The following is a 27,806-nucleotide window of genomic DNA, read 5'->3' on the forward strand; positions in this document are numbered from 1 at the left end:
TCATTTTTTTTTATCTTTTTTTCATATAAAATATATATATATTATATCATCTATATATAACTTTTTTATTTTTTTTTATCTACTGAAAAAATTAAATAAAAATTATTTACAATTTTAAAAATTTTAATTTGTATTTGGACCTCAATTTTAAGGGTATGTGGACCTTGGTGGCTCTATTTGTTTCAACTTAATTAGTTGTATTTCATTTTCTCATTTTTAAAGTCTATTTGATTTTAAAATAATTCAAAACAAATAAAAATGATTTAAAATATTTTTTTTCTATAAACCACACAAAATATTTGTGCTTAAGGCCTGTTTGATTTATTTTCTTAATTTCCACTTTAAAATTTTCAAAAAAAATAAAATTCTTCATTTTTATAAATTAAAATATGAATTATTTGAAAAGCTAACTCATATTTTTGCAATCTTTTCAGGTTCCTACCCTTTCTTATTCACAATTCACAAGTGCGTTTGAATTTCTGTAAAATTCAGTATTTTTCTATATCGCAAAAGGAAGAACGTAGACGCATGCCTTAAGAATATATGAGTACAATAATTAAATCTAGTTTAGGAAATAAGCTAGAGCCTTAGACATGTGGATATGATTTGAATAAATTATAAAATAAAAGTATAAAAATCATATTTTCAAAAAATGACAAAACGTTTGTAGTAGAGATCATTCATTTCGGTGGGCACTTGAGACATAATGTTGATGACTTTTCTCACGTGTAACCAAACACCAGACCAAATCGAAATTTCTAAGTCGTGTTTGAACTAAAAAAAAATATTTTTCCTTCCTAATTTCTCGATGAGTAAATTAAGTAACAAGTCTAAAAGAGTCAAAGCTAGTATAATTTTGTTTAAATCCTATTTGTGGTTTATCATCACACACTTAGACAAATTCGAGAGAGTCATTTCCTCGTCTCGTTTTACGAGATTCGAGATAAATGTAGGCCACAAGACTTAGAAAACATTGACAAATTAAAATTTAATTATAGCCGCACTCACTATTTTGGTTCTTATCTCATTCGAGATTCAACAGAAAAGTGAGTTCCAGAACGTAAATTATCGAGTTTGAACGTTTCGAAAAATGTCGATAAAAAGACATTAGAATACCAAAGGCTAATGTGCTAATATAAGAACTGGAAATAGTTTGGAACAATGTGCTCTAATTTTTCCCCAATAATCGAATACTTTTGAGAGAAACCAAACAAGGACAGATGAATCACTAGCAGTGATAATCTTAAAAAATTATTGTTAAAAAGAGTAGGGTAATAATAACATTTTTTTAAACTTTTTTCTCATTAACAAATCGTAGATAGTGAAGTTTTTAAAAAACTTACAAATTAATTTAGAATATTTAATCAATCATTATATGTACTACTATAGATTATCTTACCGTGAGTGGGAAATGAAATTTGAGGAAATGACCTCACTAATGATAGGGTGAATAGTGAATAGTGGATAGTGTGAGTGCATAATTTAAATAGCGTTGTTAACCCTTTTTTTTTTAATGACAATTATACCCTTGCGTAACGCAACTTCAATTGCGTGACGCAACCGATTTTTTTTTCAATTAACTGGGCATTTTCGTCCAAAAAAATTCATAATTAAATTTTTTTGAAAAATAAAAAAATAAAATATTGCATCACACAACCTCAGGTTAATTTAATTTTCAATATTTAACCGTTAATTTATAGTTTATTTGTTACCTACACATTTATATCTCACTACACTTAAAGTATTCTCTTGAATATGATTATTAAAACAAAGCTATATATATATTGTTCTCTATAGAAGAGAACACAATTATTATGTTTTGAATCAAGAAATTCAAGAAATGATATTAATAATATAATATATAATTAATTATACTATTATATTTGAAAAATAAAAAAATAAAATAACTGAGGTTGCGTAACGCAACAGGGACATTTTCGTCTAAAAACAGTAAAAGGGGTCACTAGCGCTTTTTTTTAACTCTGCACTTTCCGCATTTAAGACATTATTGAGAGTCATCTCCTCAAATTCCCCCTTGAGGAGAGATTTATGTTTTATTTCGATTTATTTTTTAATTCATTTGTTTATTTTATTACAAAATATAATTTTTGATTAGAAAAATGCATTAGCTTCTTTTGAATATGCTACTTTTTATATATTTTTATTATCCTAATTATTTGTTTTATAATATTATGTTAAACATTATGAATCTATGATTAATTATAAAAGTTCATAAAAAAAACATTAATCTATCGAAAATAAAAAAAAAATTGATTTTCAATATTAACCGTTAATTTATAGTTTAGTTGTTACATACACAATTATATCTCTTTCCACTTAAAGTATTCTCTTGAATATGATTATTAAAACAAAGCTATATATAATGTGCTCTATATAAGAGAACACAATTAATATGTTTTGAATCAAGAAATTCAAGAATAAAGACATTCACACCTCAGAAAGAGGATTTGTCTTATTTATTAGTTTTACTGCCAAGAAATTTCATTTAGCTGGAGCGGAGCAACAACAAACAAGATAAGCTGAAGATCAAATCTCATTGAAAGATAAAGACAAACATACATCAATTATAAAATATAAATTCATTCATATTTGTATTTTCTATCCCAAATCAAGTCAACCACAGGGAAAAGGAAATTAACCCACTGTTCAACTTTAATTTGACATGTAGAATAATTCTCACATGTCAAAATCAAAAACATCATCAACAACAATGAAACAACCTATAATAGTTTTGGCCATCCATCTGTAATCTCTCAAGTACACAGTCAGGAACAAACAATCATAAGAAACAACAAACAGTTCATAATCTTTTCAATTGGGGGATGGAATGTAAGATAAGATATCACTTTATGTTTCCCAGCTTCAGCTTCTTCTTGTTCTTGCTGCTGTTGAAGGATAAGGCCATCTTGGGTGGCGGCAGGGTCCAGATCCCAACAGCATTCTGGCAGATCATCAGTCCTTTCTCCACCTCTAATTCGCCAACAAGGAACACGATGTGAGAATCTCAACATTTCCTTCTTCAAACTTCAAAGGGGGTCTTTCTAACCCCATCTTATTCATCAGCGGACTCATGCAAACCCCATCTTATTCATCATAATCCATCATAACTTCCACCATCTCATATTGATGCCTAACTTCAAAGGGGGTCTCCCTGTTCCATTCCGATGACCAGTTCTTGTATATGGCCCATACCTCCCCGTTTTATTTTTTCTCTGCTCAATACATGAGAAAAGATGTTCACTTCTTCAACCACGTCAATGTTTGATGTCCTAAATTTTCCACAAGATTTCGTAAAGTCAGATTCTATCCAATTCACTGACCCGAACTCCGCATCAGTTTTGGAGTTCATGTAACTGATTGCAACTTTAAACGGTGAGACTGAAATCACTTGATCAATCAGACAGTATAGACGTGGCATAGCATCTTCTTCATCGTAGATCGCCCATATCAGCTTCGCCTTAAAGCATTGCTTAGACCTATCATTGTCAAAATTGTGAAAATCAGAGATAGGAACCTTCATGGGCATTGATTCCCTCCTCCTCACCACTGATTGAGCAGTGCTAGGCTGGTTAGAAACCACCACCTCTCCTCCTCCTCCTCGGTTCGTTCACTGAGGAAAGACAATATATTCCATGTTTCGATAGAAGCTTAAATGCCCCCATCTGCCCCAACAGTTTTATTGTAATAAGGGTTAAGTAGACCACACATATACGTAAACTATTTGATGAGCCTAGCCTTAACGGCAGATGATTTTAGACAAAAATTGCATAGAAATCAGTTTCCCCTTTGAATTTTGTCTCAGATGTAGCATAAACATCAAATGTAGCTTTCATTTCTTTTATACCCTCCAAGCTGGGACAAAGCATCTGAGCTCTCAAAGCATAGGTACATGCTCCATTGTAGTCTTTCTCAACACGGGGAAGATGCCTTAGAATTTATCCTAGGAGCGGAGATATATGGGCCATATACAAGAACTGGTCATCGGAATGGAACAGGGAGACCCCCTCTGAGGTTAGGCATCAATATGAGATGATGGAAATTATGATGGATTATGACGAAGAAGATGGGGTTTGCATGAGTCCACCGGTGAAAGTAGATGGTTACAGGACTGTGAATAGGAGTAACCCAGATGAGGGTTCCATTTGTAGGGTTTTGAAGAAGTAAATGTTGAGATTTTCACATTGTGTTCCTTGCTGGCGAATTAGAGGTGCAGGGAAGACTGATGATCTGCCAGAATGCTGTTGGGATCTTGACCCAGCCGCAACCCAAGATGGCCTTATTCTTCAAAAGCAGCAAGAAGAAGAAGCTGAAGCTGAAACTAGAAAACTTAAAGTGATATCTTAACTTACACCCCACCCCCAAATAGTAGATTATAAACTGTTTGTTTTTTCTTATGATTGTTCCTGAGTGTACTTGAGAGATTTACAGATGGATAGCCAAAACTATTATAGGTTGGTTGTTTCTTTATTTGAAAACTGTTGTTTATTTGTTGTTTCTGACTGAGTTGTTTTGAGATCAAAGATTGAAATTAAGCTGCTCTTGAATTATCAACAGCCATACCCGGTCCAGGATCTGACTTTCTTCTTGCTGGATTGATCGTCTTCTTTTGTTATAAAATAAATAAATAAAATATTTAAATTATAATTTATTAATAATTTTTTTGATAAAGAAATTTTAGTATATCGTGTTTAAAAAAAATAGGTATAGACTTAGTGTTTAAATCATACTAAAAGAATATGTTTAATGCCGACCAATTTTTCAGTGATAATAACGTAATAGTATTACATCACAATATGATGAACAACTCTAAGTCAAATATTAGATCTCTCAATTGTGATTGTCTTAGTACAAGATTACACTACAAAAATAGGATGTTTTCAAAAATACTCTTTTCAAATGAAAAAGTATTAAAATAAGTAATTATGAACTAATTTAGTATTACACAAATCAAATATGTTATTCTTAAGTTACAAAATTTATAATTTATGTTGTCACTCTTTTTTATAAATATATTTATAACTAAAAATATTTTGTTTCAACTTTCAATATATATTATTGAAAAATATTATTAATATTATAATATATATTACCACATTATTTGCATTGTAGATTTTATTTATGATTTTGTATTTTATAATTTATTTTATAATAATTATTATAATATAATTTATTAAGAATTTGCTTAATAATGACTTATTCATTTTTTTAACAAAAATTGTATTAACATTTATGTTGGTAAAAATATTTCTTAAAAATATTTAAAATTATTATTACAACATGATTTCAATAATTTATCAATTAATGTTTTTATATTTTATTAATTTAATTAGCCATATATTCTACAACATTTTTGCAATAATTTCATATATCTTAATAATAAATATAGTAATTTTAAATGAACATATTTTACAATACATAACAATTATATATTTTAAATATTCACACTTGATTTACAAACTTATCTTGAAGACCATTTGCAATTAATAGGTATTTTTTAAATAATTTATAAATTTAATTTACTTGATATATATTTTGTCATATATATAAAATTTATATCTTATATTTTAACAATAATTTTAGCCATTTAATAGCATGATTTGCAATAACTTTACAATGTATATTTAAGTTTTTTTTAATTAGTTTATTAATAGTATTTGTTTAGTAATAACAAATATGTATTTTTTAAAATTTAAATTAATGGAGGGTTTCTCGGGATATAATCAGGTCCCGATGGTGCCTAAGGACAAGGAAAAAACTACTCTCATCACAGAGGTCGGTACCTTTTGCAATCGAGTGATGCCTTTTGAACTGAAGAACAATGGAGCTACGTATCAGAAAGTAACCACAAGTCGCAACTATTCTCCACAACTTGATCCACAAGGAAGTCAAGGTCTACGTTGATGATATGATCGTCAAATCTAAGAATCGAGTTGAACATATCGCAAACTTGGAGAAATTCCTTCAGAGGATTCGGAAATACCATCTCCGTTTAAATCCAATGAAGTGCACCTTCGGTGTCACTACTAGTAAGATGATGGGATTTATGATTACTCAAAGAGGAATAGAAGTCGACTCTAGCAAGATTGCGGCCATCACAGCCATGCCAACACCCCGAAATGAGCAAAGGTTCGTGAATTTTTGGACAAAATCCAATAAATTAGTCGCTACATTAGTAAGCTCACATGCACTTGCGATCCTCTCTTCAAGATTTGAAGAAGGATCAAAAGTTGTCTGGAGTGATACTTATTAACATATCTTCAAGAAGGTGAAGGCGTATTTGTAATCCCTTCCTATCCTTATGTCTCTGAGGTTAGGAGTTCCTTTGATTCTTCACCTCACTATCACCGACTCATCCATGGGGAGAATGCTAGTCCAGGAGAATGAAATCAAATAAGAGGTGGTAATGTACTTGTTAGGATCTAGATCGCCGCTGGTGAACCGGGGGTTGGACCGGTCAGCGGTTCACACTCGAAGGGTGGTTATTAATCCGGTTAGAGATTAACCGGGGTTTCAATACTACACAACCTGTCACAAACCCTTGAACTAGGTTCAAGCGCGGAAGTGGTTTGCTTTCAGGTTGAAGCAGCACACTTGTTTGATAAACAAGGCCGGTTTCGGATGATGGTGATTTGGAAATGGTGGGTCGGTTTCGGTAATCTGGATATTCGGTATGGTTAGAATAGAGTCGGTTTGGAGCGGTGTGGTTAAGTTAATCGATTAGATAATGAAGCCGGCAGAAAGTAAATGACAAGACAGATTTTATGGATGTTCGGAGATAAAACTCCTACGTCACCCCTTCCTCTCGAAACCGCGAGAAGGATATTCACTAAGGAATACAAATACAAACCGATCAAGACTTATTTCCTGCTCGATAATACTCTTACAACTTACACCGAAATTGTAGAACACTCTTTGACTTTTAACACTTAGGCTTTCTAAAACAGCACAATCTTATCACTTGTAGTAAATGCTCTTAGCGCTCGTTATCCCAATGTATGTCCCGCTTAAGTCACTTAAGTCTCTCGAATGTGCCACAATGTATCTGCTGCATTTACTCTTCTTCAGCTACCCCTTTTTATAGGTGAAATATGCCAACGGTCATATTTCACTGCCTTGAATTTGATTGGCTGATCAGAGGTGCAGTGATTTAGTGTTTCAGAGGTTCAGACCTGCGGTCGTTTCCTCAAACCTGACGGTCAACCTCAGACCTGGTATTGTCTCAGACCTGGCGGTCTGTTCTTCCGGTGTGTAAGACAAGCCTGCCGGGTTTGTCTTTTACTTGATGTAGGCACTGTCTGTTGGACAGTTGTCTGTACTTGGAAGATTTCCTTTCTGTCTTATCCCGAAGTGGAAGGATCCGGTAGTACTGTCTTCTGCAGCCTACAGTCTTTCCTCAGACTTGCATGGATATGGAAGTATTCAGTCTGTTCCTTTGGTATCGTTCTCAACAGATACCCAAATTGTCTTCTTGTACTGGTCGGTCATTTGACTTGGCCGAATGTCTTTTGGTAGTGATGTAACCGGACTTCTTCCGGTTATTCTTGTCTTGTGGATGATCGGCTGTTTGATGATTCCGGTTTTAAGCTTTGGCCGATCCTTTCTTTGTGCGGTCACGTTCCGAATACTCTTGATCGGTTTGGTAGCTTGACCGGTTAGGTTTCTTTAGTTGGTTCTCTTGTTCATCCGGTCCGGTTCCTTGTTTCTGCATGGAAAGTTTATTTAAGTTAGGTTTATTTGAACCGGTCTTATTTTATCTAACAATTTCTCCCTTTTTGATTATTTTATTTAAAATTATCAAAATCATGTAAGTTTGCAACCGTAGGCCGGTTGTTTTGTTTGTCCGGTTTTTGAAAATGACTTTAGAGAATTTATCGAAAAAATTTGAGAGAATTTTGAGAAAAGTTTTGGAAGAGTCTTTATCTTTTATCTAACAATTTCTCCCTTTTTGATTATTTTATTTAAAATTATCAAAACTAAGTAGAGATGCAAAATAAGGCCGGATTCAAAAATAACTTTATATATTTATATATAGATGACCGGAAAAGACAAAATATATAGAAATACTAAGGCCAATAAGAAAAAGAAGGATAGTCCCTATTCAGAGTCCGTGAAGTCATAGACGGTCTTCTTTTTCTTCTTCGGTTGCTGTTGCCCGGTCGGTTCGGAAGATCGTCGCCTTTTAGATCGGGACCGCAGTTGTTCTTCGACTTCATCCTCGACTTGGTCGGCTTGCTGCGATGTACCCGTAATGACCGGTTCAGAGACCTCTTTGAGCAGCTCGGCTATCTGAACATTCTTAGGGGCCTCCCTCTGTCTCTTTTTCGGTGCTGAAGCGAAGGCGGCCCACCTTCTTCTTCTTGTGTTCCCTAGCGAAGCCGTCCAGCCTCCGTGCTTCCCTTTCCAACCATGCGGCATCCTCCGCAGCTCGGGTGGCTACTTTCTCAGCAAACCCTGGGAATATGGCCTCAGCATTTTTAAGTCGCGCGGCTTCCACTTCCGCTTCGGTCAGTTGAGACGATCGCGGCGCCTCTTTATCTTTGCTAACTTCGGCGTCCAGCGCATCCTGGACCCTTTTAGCCACCTGAGCATCAGCTGCTACAGCCGCGTCGTCCGCGTTCACCTTAGCCTTTAAAATTTCGGCCATCTGTTCGGAAAGTGCCTTTACTTCAGCCACGAGACCCTCGTTTGTCTTCTCGAGTTCGGAGACCCGGTTAAGTGTCGTGTCGACCCGTTCGAAATCTTTCTTTAAGTCGGAGGTCACATCCTCCAGAGTTGCGGTTCGCTGAACACATTTTTCGCGTTCACCCGCCTCTTCCCACAGACCGATGCCGAGTTCTGAGAGTCGTTCTTGATGTTTTTCCAGAAGCAGCCTTGTCACGTCGGTGAACTTCACGGCCGAATCAACTATTCTGTTGGATCTATCCTTGAATGGTTGAAGCTCGGACACGTTGTGTTCTTGTATGCGGTCATCGATCCGTTCCGATATGGATGCTTCAAGCTTTTGAAGTCGGTCCTCAACCCATTCTTTAGCAGCCCATTCTTTAGTAAGGTCTGAAGCAGTGACTTCCGGTGGTGGGGGAGGTGATTGCTCCGTGAGATTTGGATCGGCTCTTTCACTGGATTCTATCGGTGCAGCATTCTCTTTTGGAAGTTCTAACGGTGTCGCATCCTCCCTTGGAGGTGTTGGACAGTTAACCGGAAACTTTTCGATTATCGGAGCAGTATAGACCGGTACTTGCATTCGGCTGCATATCGTTTCCAGCCGCTCGATTTCTTGAATTATTTCCCTTTTGGCTTTTTCAAGCCTTGTTAACACCCGCGACGCTACGGTGTCCACCGATCCCGTCTTGTTGAGCTCTTCCTTAATTTTCCGGATGCGCTTTCTTAGTTTCCGAAGTTGGATCCTCGGTAACAAGAGACAAGTTCGGCTCTGTACCTCTTGAATTGTGTTGGAGTTTGTGAGGCTCATCATCAGGTCCTCCACTTCCTTTTGTGTGGCCCGGTAGGATTTCTCTATATGGTATACCGAACCGGTGCTCATGCCACTCTAAGTATAGCTCTTCAACGTCTTCGGCTCGCTTGTTGACGCCCTGAATGATTTTCTAGGCTAATCTATCGGCCTCTCCTTCTTCGGCCTCCTCCCTTTCTGTGTTGCCGCCTTCAATATCGGCTTCTTTATCAACCTCTTCTTTACCACCCTCTTCTCTATTCTCGGTGGTCTCAGGGTTGGTGTTTGGTTCGGCATCATTTGGACTCCGAGCCGAATGATCGACGTCATTGACCGTTCTATCATCGGTCCTCTCCGTGTCGGTTTGCGCAGAGGCCCACTCCTCATCTTCTGTTTGTTGTGGTGGGTCTAAGAAGGTTGCCTTTTCTTTGCCTTTTCCTCCGGTCTTTGTTTTGGCCGGGGCATCTTTCTTTGCGGCTTTCTTCTTTCGGCCACCTGTGGAGCTGGGGGCCGGTTGTGTTCTTTCAACGAATTGCCTTGATCTAATGAGGCATCGTTCTGCGACAGCGACGCCGGGACCGATGTTGAGATTTAAGTGGAGGAATATCTTACCGAGAGGCACGGCGTATCCCCACGACCGGGTTGAGTCCGGTTTCACCATATCCATGAGGTTGCTGAACACCGATCTTGCCCAGTTGACCTTTCCTTCCATCAGACCGATCAACATCTTGATTTAGTCTTTGGTGAGGTTGCTGAAGTTTCCTCCACTCGCCTGAATCGCCCTTGCGAAGATGTCACATACCGGGATTAACTCCGGCTTCAACGTTTGTTTACTCCCGGATGTTTTGATCGGCTCATTGGTTGCCGATAGAATGTGGCAAGCCGCCTCAAAGGTGTCCTGCTCTATTTCTGCTGTTGCATCCTGGCCGGTTGTTGGAAGATGCAAGCTCTCGGCCACCAATGCTTCGGTGATCTCTATTTGTGAACCGCATACAGTCGCGGTGATCTTGTCGTAGGCGACTCTTGCGGTTTTGAAGAACTCTTCGACCGCATCTTTGTATATAATATGGGGACCGCCGAGGAAATATCCCAGACCAGTTTTAATTAGCCGGTCAATAGAAAATTTGAGCGGGAGATTTCCCTCCAAAATCCTTTGCTTATGTCATTGATGACGCACTCTTCTTCTAGAAACCGATTGATGATTCGGTTTCTAAGTTCAATTGGTTATATTGAGTGATTAGAGTGTTAACAAATTTGGCATATTTCATGTGACCGGAAAAGAACGCGGTTATAGTTTGAAGATGTGGACCGGTTACTTAGATAAATGTTCAAAGAATTAAGAAGACACGGTCATTTAAACTGAAATGATATTAAAATTCAAGAAATAGCAGATAAAGGAAACCGATATAAGATTCGGTACAGAGATAGGCATACAGAAATAATGTAAAGTACAGCCTATTGAAAAGACATTCTCCAGATTCGTTCTATTGCCGAATCCCTATCGAGGATGTTTGAAGAGGAAGCCGGTGTGCCCGGTCCGAACTCTGGTCGGTACCCAAGAATCAGCTTGCTGATATGCGGTGCATACCCGAGACCTTTCTTGGTCAGCACCATATTCTTTAGGTTTTCCCATATGACAGTTGACCAGTTGATGGCCGATTTGCAAAGAATGTGGGTCATAAGGTTGTAGATATTCCTAGAATACCGTTGATTCGGTGATTGACACAGAATCGACCGGGTCACTATTTCGATCAATAGCTGACCGTGACTAGCAAGTTGGGTTTTTGGCCCAAAGTGTTCCACCGGAGAAGGGGTGGCCGACAGGTATTGCGCGGTTTCAATTCCCGCAAGGTCCTGAATAGGCGGAAAGTCAGAGAAACTTTCAGTGGGTAGACCGAATAGTGAGGCAAATTCAACCTCATCGATCCAGAACGTATGGTCTCTGACAGTAGAGACGATATACTTCTCTCTGATGCAGGCGCTTCGAAAGAAGGCCTTGACATCGTCTAGAAGAATAGGACCGGCCTCTTCAAGAAACGGTTGAAGACCGGTTTCAACGAGAGAGTCATACATGAATTTCTGCTTAGTGGTACAGTCCCTTATGCCCGTGCAAGAGTTGAAATCGATGCATAGGAAATTTTCCAGAGTTCTGCTCGGCATGATTTCGGTATTGAGAGAGAGACGGGATTCAAGAATAAAAGTGATTTTGTGCTTTCGGATGTGATATAATGAGTAGAGGATGGATCCTTATATAGGATCGGTTTTGGAGGGAAAATCTGAGCATTGATGGTCAGTTTTGTTTTATTAAGGAAAAGAATCTTTACCTTTTCAAGGCGCATGGGGAAGCGGCAGATTACAAAGCCCGAGGTAATTATTAGTTGGAAAGTAACCAGGTTGGTTGGATTTTAATTGTGCAGGTGGTTGGGGGTTATTTCATTAATTTGAATTGCCTCATTAAATGCACTTAAAACATAACCGATATTAGATTAGATGAAAACCGGAAATATCACAAACAATGCCGAAAATGGCATGAGGGATGGTGAGAAAAACATAAAAGCAAGAGAATCATAGATAAAGCCAAAAGAGACATAGGTGAAGCCGACATGATCAAACTTGAGTTGGTGAAAAATACACCCGGTACATGAAGCAAAATGACCGGATGTAGGAAGGAGTGACTCAGGGTGCATAGGGGTTGACGTCATCGTTCTGGCGGTTTCTTCTCCTCCAGGATCTCTCGAACCGCCTATAGAATGGGTCGGTTACTTCTTTGGTGAGCACCTGAGCTTGGTTCAGACCTTCGCTGGGACAGGTCGGTACTCCAAGCTCTACGAGGAGACAGCTCAGCTGGGGAATGAAACCGACTGATCGGATGCCGATCATCCAGATAAGGATGTCGAAGAGCACCCTGGACCAGTTGACCGGTATGCCAGTGATGATAGCCGCCATCATGTTGAAAGTTGAGACATTGTAGGTGTTGGTGACATCCCTACCAAAGATGCTCTTGCCGATCACATCGTTGAGAAGCTGATATTCAGCTCTCAAACATGATTTTGCTCCGTGGTCCTCAACCGGTTCGTCAGACCGGGAAAAGGCCACGCAGACTTCGGCTTTGACATCCCCAGGGATGTTCAGATCTGTCATCCCGTGCCTTGGCAGGCTATGACACCTCGCAAAGTCCCGTTCAGTGAAGTCGAAGACAATGCCTCCCACCTTGGACTGGATGTGGGTGTCAAAGTGGGGGGTGCCCCGAAACACCCTTGCATTGTGGAAGAACTCCAGAACGGAGTCCGGATAGATGGAGTGCTTAGCACATAGGAAACTCTCAAGGCCGGTTTCCACCAAAGATTTTATCATTTTGTATATCTCATATTGGTCTGTGGTTGAGCAGGATCTAAAATCAACTTGAAGGATGTTGGGAAACTGAGACATTTTGTGCCTTAGTGAGAGGATGTTCTTGTGACTTGTTGTGGTGAATGTTTGCTTCACTTAAATACTAGTTTAGGGACTATCCTATTGTCCAGGTAATAAATGAAATGATGTGTATTAACTACAGGATAAGAGATATTGCATAAAATAGGCATGTTTGCAGTCTAGGTGTCGGTCATAGGCCTGGACTGTGAAAGATATCAAAAGATCTTCACGTCTTTTTAGGCGCGACCAGTTACTCTGAAAAGGCAATGTTTCAGAACAGATATCTACAAGCATTGATAGTTGTTCCACTTCTGTGTGAAATTCAAATAATCTAGAATGACCTGCTTCCAAACCGGTCAGTCATCAGTTGTTCATCCCGATGCGGTTATTTGGTGCATTCACCAAGTAGCCGGTCGGTTTACTCTGTCTGAAGAACTGGGCGGTTCTTCCACAGACACCCTGAGGATTCGAAATTCAACAGCTTAGGAAGAATTACCGGTTTTATCTGTCTGAACCGGTTTCCCTTTAAGCATCCTTAGGAAGGATCTGATTAATGTCGGTTAGACCGAGAGTAAGTCTGAATTGAGAGAACTTAGCTTCCTGTAGAGGCTTAGTGAAGATATCGGCTACTTGTTGATCAGTCGGTACGTATTCCAGCCGGATATGCTTCAGCGTGACATGTTCCCGGATAAAATGATGCCTTATGTCGATGTGCTTGGTTCTGGAATGTAGAACCGGATTGTAGGTTATTGCTATGGCACTCGTGTTGTCACAGAATATTGGAGACTCTTCGGCTATGACACCGAAGTCCTTCAGCTGCTGTTGGATCCATAGGAGTTGAGAGCAGCAACTTCCGGCCGCCAAGTATTCAGCTTCTGCAGTGGACGTGGCCACCGATGTCTGCTTCTTGCTATGCCATGAAACGAGCCGGTCACCAAGGAACTGACATGTTCCGCTGGTGCTTTTTCTGTCAATCTTACACCCTGCATAGTCTGCATCTGAGTAACTTGTTAGATTGAAGGACGAGTCCTTTGGGTACCACAGACCGACATCAGGTGTGCCCTTTAGATACTTCAGTATCCTTTTTGCGGCTGTGTAGTGGGATTGTTTAGGATTTGCTTGTAATCTTCCACATACACCGACTGCAAACAGGATGTCCGGTCTACTTGCTGTCAAGTATAGGAGAGAACCGATCATGCCCCGGTATGCAATCTGGTCTACCGATTGGCCCTCGTCATCCCTGTCCAATTTGACTGATGAGCTCATTGGAGTAGCCGCCGAGGAGCAAGTGTCCATTCCGAACTTCTTTAATAGCTCCTTGGTGTACTTAGGTTGGCTTATGAGGGTTCCTTCCTTGAGTTGTTTAACTTGAAGACCTAGGAAGAAACTCAATTCTCCCATCATACTCATTTCAAACTTGTCAGTCATCATTTTTGAGAACTTATCACATAATTTAGGATCGGTTGAGCCAAAAATGATATCATCTACATAGATTTGAACAAGTAGGATATGTTCCTTCTTTTCAAATTTGAACAATGTCTTATCCACCGAACCGATGGTGAAATCATGTTCTAATAGAAATGCGGTTAGTGTATCATACCAGGCTCTAGGTGCTTGCTTTAGACCGTATAAAGCTTTGTTCAGCCGGTATACGTGGTTTGGAAATGCAGCATTCTTAAAACCGGGTGGTTGTTCAACATACACTTCCTCACGTAGGTCACCGTTCAAAAATGCACTCTTAACATCCATTTGAAAAACCTTAAAGTTTTTGAAAGCAGCAAATGCAAGAAAAATCCTAATGGCTTCAATCCTGGCTACAGGAGCAAATGATTTTTCAAAATCAATGCCTTCTTCCTGTTTGTAACCTTGAGCCACTAATCTGGCTTTGTTCCTCGTGACCAAACCGTCCTCATTGAGTTTGTTTCTGAATACCCATCTTGTTCCTATGACCGATTGGTCTTTCGGTCTAGGGACTAGGTACCAGACCTTACTACTCTCGAACTGGTTTAGCTCTTCTTGCATTCCCAAGATCCAATCTGGATCTGACAATGCTTCATCTATTCTTTTCGGTTCAATCTGGGATATGAAAGCAGAGTTAAAATATCCTTCCAGAAGTTGACTCCTAGTTCGAACAGGTTCTGAAGGGTCACCTATAATTTGCTCAGGAGGATGTTTACTGTTTCTTCTGAGATTCAGTTCAGGGATGTCTACCAAATTGCCGTTTATTTGATCAAGGCTAGACATGTCGGTAGGCTGAACGAGATTGTCAGACCGACCGACTTCCTCGGATTGGACCGAAGTGTCAGCTTCCTGTTGTGGAACAGCTTGATCCGGCTGGGCATCAATATTACCCATTTGGTCATGGACAAACCGCCTGAAGACCGGAGTCTCATCTTCACTGTCAGAATGAATATCGTTATTTTCCAATCTGTTGTGTAGATCAAAGCATGAAGCAGTATTGCTTTCAACCGATTCATCGAAAACAACGTGAATTGTTTCCTCCATGGTTGCAGTTCTATTATTGTATACTCTATATGCTTTACTTACCGCTGAGTACCCTAGCATTATTCCGGTATCGGTTTTTGCATCAAAAACGGTGAGTTGGGTTTTACCATTTATATGAATATAACATTTACAACCGAAAATCCTGAGGTACTTGAGTTTGTGAACTCTGTTAAAATAGACCTCATACGGTGTTTTGTTGTGAAATCTGTTTATTAAAGAACGGTTTTGTGTATAGCATGCGGTGTTGATAGCCTCAGCCCAAAATTTCTGAGAAATGCCGGAGTCGGCTATCATAGACCATGCGGCATCCTTGAGAGTCCGGTTTCTTCTCTTGGCCAGGCCATTTTGTTGAGGAGTCCTAGCACTAGACAACTCGTGTCTAATGCCGGATTCATCAAGATATGCAGTTAATGTACTATTGGTAAATTCGGTACCCCTATCACTTCGAATGATGTTAATGCGAGTTGATTTTTCATTTTGCAAACGCTTAAGAAGTGTAATCAGGTTTGATACCGTTTCACGTTTAGATGGTAAGAATATTACCCATGTATATCTAGAATAATCATCAATAACTACCATGGTGTAAAGCATACCTCCTAGGCTAATGACCTGAATCGGTCCAAATAAGTCCATGTGAAGGAGATCTAAACATCGGCTAGATTGGATGTTTCCTTTGCTCTTAAAGGATGACCTAGTTTGTTTACCCATTTGGCATGCTGAACAAACCTTATCCTAGTTAAATACTATATCGGGAATACATTCAACTAACTTTTTACCACGAATGTAGTTTAAGGTTTTCATGTTTAGATGGTTTAGTCTCTTGTGCCATAGCCAGGTTTGATCTGTCTTAGCTATCATGCATATAGGACGAATGTTGCAGAAAACAAAGGTGATGCAGATTCAGAATACTCTTTATCGATGTCACACACAACATCACATCCTGATGCGTGGATATTGGACTCAGCCTGCACTTATCATATGACACTAGTTCGAAAGTGGTTCTTTGACTTTAAGCTAGATGGTGGAGTTGTTTACATGGGAGATGCTAATACATGTAAAATAAAGGGGATAGGTTCAATCAAGCTGAGGAATGATGACGGATCCACCAGAATTATTAGAGATGTTCGGTACATACCGAATATGAAAAAGAATCTCATTTCTTTGGGGGCCTTGGAGTCGAAAGGCCTACATGTAAAATTGGAAAATGGAGTTCTTAGAGTAATATCTGGAGCGCTAGTGATGTTGAAAGCTATCAGGAAGAGTAATAATGTGTATTACTATCAAGGTAGTACAGTTAATGGGACATCATGTGCATCAACTTCCGAGAGCAGTAAAGAGTTAGAGGCAACAAAGCTATGGCATATGCGATTGGGGCACGCTGGTGAGAAATCTATGCAAACTCTTGTCAAGCAAGGATTATTGAAAGGTACAAAAGTTTGTAAGTTAGATTTTTGTGAACATTGTATTCTGGGCAAACAAAGGCGAGTAAAATTTGGCACTGCTATTCATTACACCAAGGGTATTTTGGATTATGTGCACTCAGATGTCTGGGGACCTGCCAAGACTCCTTCTCTTGGAGGTAGACATTATTTTGTTACTTTTATTGATGATTTTTCTAGAAGAATTTGGGTGTTTACTATGAAGAACAAAGATGAAGTGTTTGCGATTTTTCTTAAATGGAAAACTCAAGCTGAAGACGAGATAGGAAGAAAGATCAAAGTTCTCCGAACTGATAACGGTGGAGAATACAAGAATGATCCATTCCAGAAGTTATGCCAAGAGTGTGGCATAGTTCGACACTTCACAGTCAGAAAAACACCACAGCAGAATGGAGTATCGGAACGTATGAACATGACATTGGTGGAGAAAGTTCGATGTATGTTGTCTAATGTTGGGTTAGACAGGAAATTTTGGGCAGAAGCTGTGTCATATGCTCAACATTTGGTAAATCGCCTACCATTATCTGCACTTGGTGGCAATACTCCATTAGAGGTATGGTCTGGAAAACCTGTAACTGATTATGATTCTTTACATATTTTTGGTTCTACTGCATATTATCATGTAGTTGAATCAAAGTTGGATCCACGAAGAAAGAAGGCTCTTTTATGGGATTTACTACGGGAGTTAAAGAGTATCGCCTCTGGTGTTTGGATGCAAAGAAAACCATTATCAGAAAAGATGTTACTTTTGATGATTATTCAATGTTGAATAAGGTAACACCAGACAAGATTGACTGTACTCCGCAACAGGTGGAGTTTGAGCAGATAAAGATAAGCCCAATTAGAAGTGACTCTCCGACGACAGACGAAGAGTTAAATGAGGAAGAGGTTCTGACCCAAGAACCTTCAGAACAAAGTGAATCAATTGTTGTGAATAGGCCAAGACGAGTTATTCAAAAACCAGGTTGGTTTGTTGACATGGCGGCCTATGCACTTCTAGTCGTAGATGATGTTCCATCCACTTTTCCAGATGTCAGTCGAAATACTGAAAATGGAAAAAGGAGAGGTGTTATGGAAGATGAGATGCAATCTATTCAGGAGAATGAGACATGCAAGTTGACGCATCTACGAAAAGGGAAGAAGGCTATTGGTGGTAAATGGATCTTTGCTAAGAAAAAAGGATTTCCTGAAAAATTTGATGATCGCTACAAGGAAAAATTGGTAGTTAAAGACTACGCTCAGAAGGAAGGAGGTGATTATAATGAAGTACTTTCTCCTGTTGTTAAACACTCTTCCATTAGAATTTTGTTGGCCTTGGTAGCACAGATGAATTTGGAGCTAGCTCAACCAGATGTGAAGACCGTAGACATACACGGTCATTTGAACGAGGAAATCTACATTTATCAACCAGATGGATTCAATGTTGCTGATAAAGAAAATTGGGTTTGTAAGTTGAATAGATCATTGTACAGGTTGAAGCAATCGTCGAGACAATGGTACAAGCAACTTAACAAGTTTATGATGGAGCACAAGTACACAAGAAGCAAATTCAGTTCATGTGTGTATTTGCGCAAATTGCAAGATGAGTCTTACATCTATCTACTCTTGTACGTTGATGATATGTTGATAGCATCAAAGAGCCAATATGAAATTGACAAGTTGAAGGTTCAATTGGGTAAAGAGTTCGAGATGAAAGACATGGGGAAAACCAAATCTAATTGTTTAGATTTGGTAAACATCTTCCGCGTTTGAGTCGGCGCTGAAGAGCGCCAATTGGAAGCACTGAAGGACTATTTTTAATATTGAAGAATTAGTATTTGGATATTGTGCCAAGGTGGAGATTTGTTGTTTTTGGCACAATTAAAATCCCACATCGGAAGATAATGGGAGTGAAAGAAGTTTCTTAGTATATAAAAGAAACTATATTCACAATTAGCATAAATCCCACATCGGAAGATGATGGGAGTTGGGGAAGTTTCTTAGTGTATAAAAGAAACTCTCCCCTCTTTGGTTTATTGCACCCAAATTTGTATCTCTTCTTCCTTATTAATTGATAGCCTTAGTGCTCGAAGACGTAGGCAACATTTTGGCCGAACTCCGTTATCAAATTCTGTTAGTGTTCTTTGAGTTTGTTTTTTCTTCTTTTGTGGTTCTGTCAGGGTTTTCTCCAACAGTCTCCCTGTTCCATTCCGATGACCAGTTCTTGTATATGGCCCATACCTCCCCGTTTTATTTTTTCTCTGCTCAATACATGATAAAAGATGTTCACTTCTTCAACCACATCAATGTTTGATGTCCTAAATTTTCCACAAGATTTCGTAAAGCCAGATTCTATCCAATTCACTGACCCGAACTCCGCATCAGTTTTGGAGTTCATGTAACTGATTGCAACTTTAAACGGTGAGACTGAAATCACTTGATCAATCAGACAGTACAGACGTGGCATATCATCTTCTTCATCGTAGATCGCCCATATCAGCTTCACCTTAAAGCATTGCTTAGACCTATCATTGTCAAAATTGTGAAAATCAGAGATATGAACCTTCATGGGCATTGATTCCCTCCTCCTCACCACTGATTGAAGCTCCATTGTGCCAGAAATTGTGACAGTGCTAGGCTGGTTAAAAACCACCACCTCTCCTCCTCCTCCTCGGTTCGTTCACTGAGGAAAGACAATATATGATAGAAGCTTAAATGCCCCCATCTGCCCCAACAGTTTTATTGTAATAAGGGTTAGGTAGACCACACATATACGTAAACTGTTTGATGAGCCTAGCCTTAACGGCAGATGATTTTAGACAAAAATTGCATAGAAATCAGTTTCCCCTTTGAATTTTGTCTCAGATGTAGCATAAACATCAAATGTAGCTTTCATTTCTTTTATACCCTCCAAGCTGGGACAAAGCATCTGAGCTCTCAAAGCATAGGTACATGCTCCATTAAGTCTTTCTCAACACGGGGAAGATGCCTTAGAATTTATCCTAGGAGCGGAGATATATGGGCCATATACAAGAACTGGTCATCGGAATGGAACGGGGAGACCCCCTCTGAGGTTAGGCATCAATATGAGATGATGGAAATTATGTTGGATTATGACGAAGAAGATGGGGTTTGCATGAGTCCACCGGTGAAAGTAGATGGTTACAGGACTGTGAATGGGAGTAACCCAGATGAGGGTTCCATTTGTAGGGTTTTGAAGAAGTAAATGTTGAGATTCTCACATTGTGTTCCTTGCTGGCGAATTAGAGGTGCAGAGAAGACTGATGATCTGCCAGAATGCTGTTGGGATCTTGACCCAGCCGCAACCCAAGATGGCCTTATTCTTCAAATGCAGCAAGAAGAAGAAGCTGAAGCTGAAGCTGAAACTAGAAAACTTAAAGTGATATCTTAACTTACACCCCACCCCCAAATAGTAGATTATAAACTGTTTGTTTTTTCTTATGATTGTTCCTGAGTGTACTTGAGAGATTTACAAATGGATAGCCAAAACTATTATAGGTTGGTTGTTTCTTTATTTGAAAACTGTTGTTTATTTGTTGTTTCTGACTGACTTGTTTTGAGATCAAAGATTGAAATTAAGCTGCTCTTGAATTATCAACAGCCATACCCGGTCCAGGATCTGACTTTCTTCTTGCTGGATTGATCGTCTTCTTTTGTTATAAAATAAATAAATAAAATATTTAAATTATAATTTATTAATAAATTTTTTGATAAAGAAATTTGAGTATATCGTGTTTAAAAAAAAATAGGTATAGACTTAGTGTTTAAAACATACTAAAAGAATATGTTTAATGCCGACCAATTTTTCGGTGATAATAACGTAATAGTATTACATCACAATATGATGAACAACTATAAGTCAAATATTAGATCTCTCAATTGTAATTGTCTTAGTACAAGATTACACTACAAAAATAGGATGTTTTAAAAAATGCTCTTTTCAAATGAAAAAGTATTAAAATAAGTAATTATGAACTAATTTAGTATTACACAAATCAAATATGTTATTCTTAAGTTACAAAATTTATAATTTATGTTGTCACTCTTTTTTATAAATATATTTATAAGTAAAAATATTTTGTTTCAACTTTCAACATATATTATTGAAAAATATTATTAATATTATAATATATATTACCACATTATTTGCATTGTAGATTTTATTTATGATTTTGTATTTTATAATTTATTTTATAATAATTATTATAATATAATATATTAAGAATTTGCTTAATAATGACTTATTTATTTTTTTTTAACAAAAATTGTATTAACATTTATGTTGGTAAAAATATTTCTTAAAAATATTTAAAATTATTATTACAACATGATTTCAATAATTTATCAATTAATGTTTTTTATATTTTATTAATTTAATTAGCCATGTATTCTACAACATTTTTGCAATAATTTCATATATCTTAATAATAAATATAGTAATTTTAAATGAACATATTTTACAATACATAACAATTATATATTTTAAATATTCACACTTAATTTACAAACTTATCTTGAAGACCATTTGCAATTAATAGGTATTTTTTAAATAATTTATATATTTAATTTACTTGATATATATTTTGTCATATATATAAAATTTATATCTTATATTTTAACAATAATTTTAGCCATTTAATAGCATGATTTGCAATAACTTTACAATGTATATTTAAGTTTTTTTTAATTAGTTTATTAATAGTATTTGTTTAGTAATAACAAATATGTATTTTTTAAAATTTAGATTAATGGAGGGTTTCTCGGGATATAATCAGGTCCCGATGGTGCCTAAGGACAAGGAAAAAACTACTCTCATCACAGAGGTCGGTACCTTTTGCAATCGAGTGATGCCTTTTGAACTGAAGAACAATGGAGCTACGTATCAGAAAGCAACCACAAGTCGCAACTATTCTCCACAACTTGATCCACAAGGAAGTCAAGGTCTACGTTGATGATATCATCGTCAAATCTAAGAATCGAGTTGAACATATCGCGAACTTGGAAAAATTCCTTCAGAGGATTCGGAAATACCATCTCCGTTTAAATCCAATGAAGTGCAACTTCGGTGTCACTACTAGTAAGATGATGGGATTTATGATTACTCAAAGAGGAATAGAAGTCGACTCTAGCAAGATTGCGGCCATCACAGCCATGCCAACACCCCGAAATGAGCGAAGGTTCGTGAATTTTTGGACAAAATCCAATAAATTAGTCGCTACATTAGTAAGCTCACATGCACTTGCGATCCTCTCTTCAAGATTTGAAGAAGGATCAAAAGTTGTCTGGAGTGATACTTATTAACATATCTTCGAGAAGGTGAAGGCGTATTTGTAATCCCTTCATATCCTTATGTCTCTGAGGTTAGGAGTTCCTTTGATTCTTCACCTCACTATCACCGACTCATCCATGGAGAGAATGCTAGTCCAGGAGAATGAAATCAAATAAGAGGTGGTAATCTACTACATCAGTAAAAGGATGATTGATTATTAGTTAAATTACTATTCCGTGGAGAAGGTCTGTTGGGCACTAGCTTGGGTAACGAAGAGGTTATACCATTATATGCAAGCTCACTCAATCAAGCTAGTGTCAAGACTTGATCTCATTCGTTTCTTGTTTCAAAGAATCATTCTTTTGTCGTGTCTGACCAAATGGATGATGAGGATTTCAGAATATGATATCTCATATACCATTCAGAAATTAGTCAAGGGTAGTGTGTTAGCTGATTTCCTAGATGATCAGCCAATTACTGTTGAAGATGACGACGAAGAGATGATTTTCCCAGATGACGAGATTATGACCATTCAATTTGAAGCATAGAGGCTGATGTTCGATGGTGCGTCCGGCAAGCATACGATATTAGTATTCTTTTTATTGATCCTTCTAGCACGTATAACCCTACTTCTGTTAAATTGGGTTATAGTGTCACCAACAACGAAGCTGAGTATGAAACCTGCATTATTTGAATTAAGTTAGATGAGGAGAAAGGAGTTTGTAGATTGGAAGTTATCAGGAACTCAAACCTCGTAATCTCACAAGCTAGTGGAGATTGGCAAGTTAAAGTCGATAATCAACCTTATCACTCGTTCCTCATGCGATTGATAGCCAAGTTTGAGAGTGTCACTTTCATTCATCCTCCAAGGAGTCAAAATCGATTTGTTGATGCCCTTACTGCACTTGCGGCAATGATTCAAAATCCAGATGGAATCAAGATCAAGCCACTCAAGATACTACAAAGACGCAATTGAATTTATGTGAAACTAGTGGTCGATAATGCTGATGTTTCAAGTAAACCTTGTTTTGAGCCCATCCAAACTTATATTGAAAAGGGAGCGTTGTGCCCTTTGTCAGTTTTCCACTAGTTATGTGGTTGTGGCAAGTTCTCTCTATCGAAGATTTTTCGATGGACAAAATATGCTTTGTGTAGATCATGTAGAATCTACCACCATCATAGAAGAAGTGCATGTTGGGAATTGCGGTTCTCATATGAATGACATGTCCATTGCTAAAAAATCATTTGGCTAGGATAATTTTATCAAATTTAGAACAAGATTGTATTGCGTTTATCAAGAAATGTCATCAATGAAAGATTTATGCCAATCTGAAACACACTCTTGCCTCTTTTCTCTATAACATGACCTCTCCATGGCCATTCTCCACATGGGGAATCAATATCATCGGAAACATTCACCCCTCCGCTTTCAATAGTCATGAGTTCATTCTAGTTGCTATCAATTATTTCACCAAGTGGGTTGATGCTTTTTCGTTCAAAGTCCTCAAATCCTCTCATATGGCAAAGTTTATTCGCATCAATATAATCGGTCGATATGGGGTTCTCCATTTGATGATTTATGATAACAGACTTTATTTTTAAGGCAAGGTGATCAGACTCTTGAAAGAGTTCAAGATTAAGCATCACAAGTCGTCAACATACCGACCGCAAACCAATGAAGCGGTCGGGGCTTCTAACAAGAATATGCTCTCAATCTTGAAGAAAACCACACAAACATGTTGGGCCTTTGGGTCCTGCCTAATTAGGAATTTAATAAAACAAGCAAAATCTAAGAATACTGCTCATTCTAGCACTTCTAGAGAGAGAAGCCATTCTGCAAAGAAGAGAAGAAACAGAGGAAGAAGAAGATAAGGAGGTAGTAGATCTTACATTTTCACCTTCAGGTTCCAATTTCTTGTTGTCTTATATCTAGACTAGCTTGAGTCTAAATGAAATTGGTTTTCTCTGTTTGTATGCCTCAACTTTGGGTTTAAAGTTGAGAAGAACATTTGTATTTGTTTCTTGCTTATAGTGAAATTTGCTGGTTGGCCCCGTGGTTTTTTACCCTCCAAGTTGAGAGGGTTTTCCACGTAAATCTGGTGTTGTTTTGTTCTGTGTTTGATCTTCTGTTTTAGACTTGGATAACCTGTGCATTTACCCATCTCACATTGCTAGATTACAGTATAAAAGTAATCTTCATTTCAAAATTCCCAATAAGTGGTATCAGAGTTGTTAGGTTTATTTTGAAGAGTACTTTTGTAGGTTGAGATGGAAGGCAATAGCAAAATGATCAGGTTGACAAATAATAACTGGCAGATTTGGAAATCCAAGATGAAGGATATCCTTTACTGTAAAGACTTGTATGAGCCGGTTGAAGGAGATAGTGCGAAGTCAAAAGATATGTCTGACAGTGATTGGACAAAATTGAACCGGAAAGCAGTCGACACAATTAGACAGTGGCTTGATGATAGCGTGTACCACCATGTAGCAAGTGAGAAGAGTGCACATGAGTTGTGGAAGAAGCTGGAGTCATTGTATGAGCAGAAAACAGCAGGTAACAAAGCGTTTCTGATTCGAAAGTTAGTAAATCTGAAATTCAAAGAAGGTACTGGTATTGCTGAGAATTTAAATGAGTTCCAGAGCTTGATTAATCAATTGTCAGTGATGGAGATGACCTTAGAAGATGAGTTGCAAGCTTTATTGCTCTTGGGATCATTGCCCGACAGTTGGGAGACATTGGTTGTGATAGTCAATAATGCAGCTCCGAATGGTGTTCTTACTATGAGTATAGTTAATAGCATTTTGTTCAATGAGGAGACAAGAAGGAAGTCAACTAATACAAATAGTGCACAGGCCCTTGTCATAGAGAACAGGGGAAAAGCTGAATACCGACAACAATCAAGAGGCCATAGCAAGTCCAGAGGCAGATCAAAATCTAAGGGAAGACAGTGTTATCACTTTGGTAAAGAAGGTCACATAAAGAAAAATTGTAGATCCTGGAAAAGACTTCAGAATGAAGATAAAAATCAGAAGCAGACGCCTTTGATTTCTTATGGGCTTCGGCGAGCTCTTCGAATGTAAGTTGTTGGTCGAGTAGTCGAGTCGCATCCTCATTTCGTTGAACCGCTATAGCCGGTGCAACATCTTCAACTCTTTGGATATGTTGGGCCAGGTCTGCATCCGCTTGTACCGTTTCCTTTTGATTCCGGACTTGCTCGTCCTCGGCATCTTGAATCTTTTGAGCCGCGATTTCATTCGTCTTTTCAAGTGCTTTGTCGGCTTCCAGCTTTGCTGCTACCATCTCCGCCAGTTGTTCGGTGACCGCCTTTAGATCGGCTTTGGTCTTGGCATTCTTCTCCTCATGCGATGCTATTTTTTCAAGTATGGATCCGGCCTGGACACCGGACTTAGACTGATTCCCTTCAATAGTATTCAGCCTTTGATCTGTTGTTATTAGGTGGAGATTTACCAAACCGACCTGTTGGTTGGTATGAGCAATATCGGTCTCCAACTTCTTAGTTACGGCCTCTAATGTCTTAGTTTTTTCAGTTGTTTCGCCGAACAGAAGATCAGTAAGACCGTATTTTTCCTCAACGGACGTAATCCGTTCAACCGTGGCTTCTAGCTGTTTATCGGTAGATTCAATTAACTCGATAGATTTTGCTGCGGTTTCCTTTATTTTCTTTTGCCACGGCAGGATGGATTCATTGACAAATTCCTCGATAATGTCCTTGACCCTATCCTCTGTTACAGCCGGCACCGATGCATTGTCGGTTTGCGGAGATCCTAGTCGATCAGTGGGCGGTGTACCCATTTCGATTTCGGTGCTGTTGATTATGGGTTCCGGTGGAGGGGAGGTATGCTCGACCTCGTTCGGATTCAGACCTCCATCATCCTCAAGATGAGATCTGGAGAAAAGTGACGCCTCTTTGTGAGCGGGTTCCGATTCTAACCGTGTCAGCTCATCGGTTAGTTCCTGTTCTTTAACCGTTAGCATGTCCAGCACTAAGCCTCGAACGGGGAATCCTCCATCCCATGGACATATTTTTCACGAAGATGAAGGATATGGTCAGAAAGCTCTATCAACCGTGCATGCGGTTCGACCATCCTTCCTCTTCGAAGAGCGGTCACCACGTCCTTGGCTCTTATAAGTTTGAGCACCGCCGCTTCCATGTCAATCATCTTCTCATACCTTCGGTCATCGGGATGCTCCAGTAACATGTTAGCAAAGAGGGTTTCCTGCCGAGTCAGAGCCCATTGAAAATAGACGTTGCTTGCAGCGTGAGCCTGAACGTGGAGTTGATCCAATATTTTGGAGACGAGATCCTCTCCCAGTTGCCGAATGTGTTCATCCGATGATTCATTTCTTTCCGGTTCCCTGCCCGAACCGGTATCAATATCATCATTTATGGCCGATTGTTCTTCGACCACCTTCTCTTTCCCTTTGCCAGACCGATCCGCCTCAGTGCTGTGTGAGAGAGTCTGGCTAGAGCTTGAAGCCGAGTTTTCTGGATTAAGTGTGTCGGTCTGAATACTAGCCGACCTGGTCGGTTGCGAGGCTGCCTTGCTTCCGGACTGTTCACCTGCCGGAGCCTTCTTCTTCTTAGGCTTAGATTTCCCTTTGCGGGCGGAGACCTTTGTCTTGCCCGGTTTATCCTCCGGTTTCAAAAAGTGATGGGATTTTATGATTTTGCTGGGGGAGATGAAAACTCTTGGGCCGGTTTCAGCGTTGAAATGGCGCATCAGTTTGCAGAGTGGAACGGCGTAACCCCACGACCGTTTGGTTGATGGATCCACCATCTCACGTAGGTTACAGAAGATTAACTTGGCCTAGTTGATTTTAGTGTCGTTGACTAAACCGACAATCATATCGATCTTCAATCGTGTGAGGCTATCATAGTTGCCTCTCCGTCCTTGAACCGACTTTGATAGAATCTCGCAGAGCGGTGTAAATTCCGGTTTGAGGGAGTTTTTCTTACCGGATACTGCTATCGGTACATCGGTATCCGAAACATCCCGGCAAACCTCTTGTAATGTATCCTCGTCCGTAGGCACCGAGAAGTCGCTCCCCTCCGCTGGTAAGTGGAGAACCTCATCAACCGACTCCATTGTGAGTTTGAACAGTTTTCCGCCGATTATTGCGGTTATGGTTCCTTCGCTGTGTACGGCGGTTTGAAAGAATTCATTGACCGCTTCTTGATACAGAATGAACGGTCCATTCAAGAAGTGTTCAAGACTGGACTCAGAGATTTGAGTTAACACTCGTTTAGCTTCCGCCGATCCATTTGCTCAAATTTCTTCGAAATCGACTTGGAAGATGTGGGTAAAAAGCACAGATTCGCAACCCATTGTGCGTTTGAGAGACAGAGAGATCGAGAGTTTGAAAGCTTGAGAGATTCGAGAGCTAGAGAGAGAAAGCAGTTTCGCGGAAGAATGAAATAAAATGGCTAAGGAACGTATTTATAGTCGCGGGATGGAATTCCAACCGCCGCGGACCGTCACATCAGGATTAGGCGGGAGATTTCCCTCCAAAATATCATTGGGCGGCAAGCGATGGGCGGGAAACTTTGAGCGACAAGATTGAGCGGGAATGCGGTTATTTTTGTAACCGTTGATTAAGAGAGCGGTGTTTTAGTGTAACCGTTTTATTTATGAGGCGGTTATTTAACCGGTGATGAAGCGGTTAGCGATTTTAACCGGTTGAACATTTAAA

At 38.9% G+C, this 27,806-nt stretch overlaps 1 pseudogene; it reads right to left on the bottom strand.

Moving 5' to 3' along the window:
* LOC124931064 overlaps nucleotides 1-27,806 on the bottom strand; it is a 60,680-nt pseudogene that overhangs the window by 10,118 nt on the left and 22,756 nt on the right.

Source organism: Impatiens glandulifera, chromosome 1 (genome assembly GCF_907164915.1).
Source record: "Impatiens glandulifera chromosome 1, dImpGla2.1, whole genome shotgun sequence".
Taxonomy (NCBI): Eukaryota; Viridiplantae; Streptophyta; class Magnoliopsida; order Ericales; family Balsaminaceae; genus Impatiens; species Impatiens glandulifera.